Source organism: Lygodium microphyllum, chromosome 12, assembly GCF_053477565.2.
Source record: "Lygodium microphyllum isolate KBCC chromosome 12, Lygodium_microphyllum_v1.1.10, whole genome shotgun sequence".
NCBI classification, from domain to species: Eukaryota; Viridiplantae; Streptophyta; class Polypodiopsida; order Schizaeales; family Lygodiaceae; genus Lygodium; species Lygodium microphyllum.
In genome coordinates, this window is record NC_141146.1 from 148665732 (window position 1) to 148667949 (window position 2218).

At 46.4% G+C, this 2218-nt stretch overlaps 1 long non-coding RNA gene across 1 annotated transcript; it reads left to right on the top strand.

The window, feature by feature from the left end:
- Positions 1-1149: 1149 nt before the first annotated feature.
- On the top strand, positions 1150-1752 carry LOC148028429 (uncharacterized). Its single transcript, XR_015692582.1, has 3 exons — positions 1150-1331; positions 1428-1529; positions 1622-1752. It is a non-coding gene; the product is annotated as an uncharacterized LOC148028429 (long non-coding RNA).
- The last annotated feature ends 466 nt before the right edge of the window (positions 1753-2218 follow it).

The following is a 2218-nucleotide window of genomic DNA, read 5'->3' on the forward strand; positions in this document are numbered from 1 at the left end:
TCTTGGACGACCTCCAGCATGTATGAACGCTGCAAGCTGGTACGAGCTGAAAATGGTAAACCCGGATTCACATCCAAATGGAATGCGGCGGTTCTCAGTTTTCTACGAGTTGCCATATTGGACCCACTTACAGGTCAACCACTTGTTGGATCCCATGCATATTTTCAAAAATGTGGGCAGCTTGCTATGGGACCACATCACAGGAAAGAGAGACACTATAGGGGCACGAATGGATTTAAAGGAGGTAGGTAAGATGGAGGCACTCTGACCGCAGTCGAGTGCTGAAGGGGGAGTGCAGCTTCCTTGCGCTCCCTGGGTTTTGTCTACCAAAGAAGAGCGCATTGTGAAGCAAGTAATCAAGTCTATCCGCACTCCGACGGGTATGATGCGTTCTCTCAGGTCCGCATTTTCTAAAGATGACCAGATTTCTGGGCTAAAATCCCATGATTGGCATAAGATATGTCAGGTTTGTGAAAAGAATGGATTTTAATTAGCGTGGACATTTTGAAATTTGAAAAGTGACCATTATTCTTAATGCTTTCTCATTTTTGGCAGTTTGTCCTACCAATCGCGATCGCGGGATGCCTAACTCCAGAAATTCGCGGGGCCATTTACAAGCTGTCGACTTTGGTGCAATGGATCTCACAGAAAGAGATTAAGACGTCCTCTATTGAATCCGCAAGGCGGGGAGCAGTTGAGACAGTCTGTCTCTTTGAGAAATACCTGCCCACTAGCATGCTCACGATACAAGTTCACCTTCTTGTGCATCTTGTGGATGAAGTGGAGATTGCTGGACCTGTCCATACGCGATGGATGTTCTTCCTGGAGCGCTTCATGAAAACCCTGAAAGGCTTTGTGCGACAACGAGCTCGTCCAGAAGGTAGCATGGCGGAAGGTCAGGAGCCATTATCATGAATGATGAGGGGAGGAGGGTGATGGCTCGCATGAGGGAGTTGTGCCAACAAGTTTTTCGGCACAACGTCCTGGATCATTGGAGGAACATACCGGAGGGGAGCAAGGAGTACATAGTAGCATCCTTGCACGAGGAGTTCCCGGTGCCAGCCGCAGTGGATAAATTCTCTACGGGCTGGATGATGGATTGCATGCGTGCATACATGTCACATAGACGATCCGACGCACGCAAGGCAATCAAGAGTGGGGCTCCAAAGCCCGAGTGGTTAGATGCAGACGACTGGCACCGACTGAGGGAGGAGGCTACAAATTCGCCAGGACGTTGGAGTCAGCAGCGGGAGGCGGCGAGGGCACGAATCGAGGCCGGATCGGTACATCATCTTGGGAGTGGCGGCCACAGGACATATTTGGAGGACTTTGTAAGATTCTCTTTTGTTTTGCTTATTTGTTTTTTTGAGATATTCTTTGTACTGACAATCATGTTTCTAACAGTTAGCATTTTGTTTTCTTTGCAGCACTCCATTACAAATCGCTATCCGCAAGGCCTTGAGACTCGATATGCGGAGAGGCACGGTCTCACATCATTGATCGACCGATTGTATAGACGCGGCGGCCCAGTAAGTCACTCATCTTTCTTGTCCGTAGTTACCATGAGATATTTGAATGCATTATTGTATGATGGATTGATATGTTGTTTCTTTTTCTGCAGAATCCGTTTGATGCTCCTTTACAACGGGAAGAGCTTTCGGGGGACGACGATTTGTAGCTCGCCCTTGGATCCTTAGAGCTCACATACCTTTAGTTTTTAGTCGCCCGATCTATGTAGACATTTTCTATGTATTAGTGATATTGTTTTATGATTGTACCAATCGCATTTTATGCGATGTCATGTATTTATTTCATCCATCAGTTTTATGATTTCAGTATACATTCTTTTTGTTTGCAAACGCTTTGTATGAAGCAGTGCAGAAACTATTTTGTATGGCTCTCATACAGCACACAGTGCTATATGTGGCAGGGCAGCTTGCTGCCCTGCCACAAATTTTTTTTTCTCTGTTACCGTCGCTATTTGCGTCGCAAATTTACTGCACGCGTCGCTATTGCCGTCACTATCAGCATCGCAAATTGACTGTAACCGTCGCTATATCCGTCGCTATATGCGTCGCTATATCGACGCATATAGCGACGGTTATAGCGACGATTCTATGGCGTCGTTAATAACAACGCTTTTTGCGACGACGGGGGCAAATTTTGTTGTTTGTATTTTCGTCGCTTTAAACGTCGCTATAAGGTCTATATCTTGTAG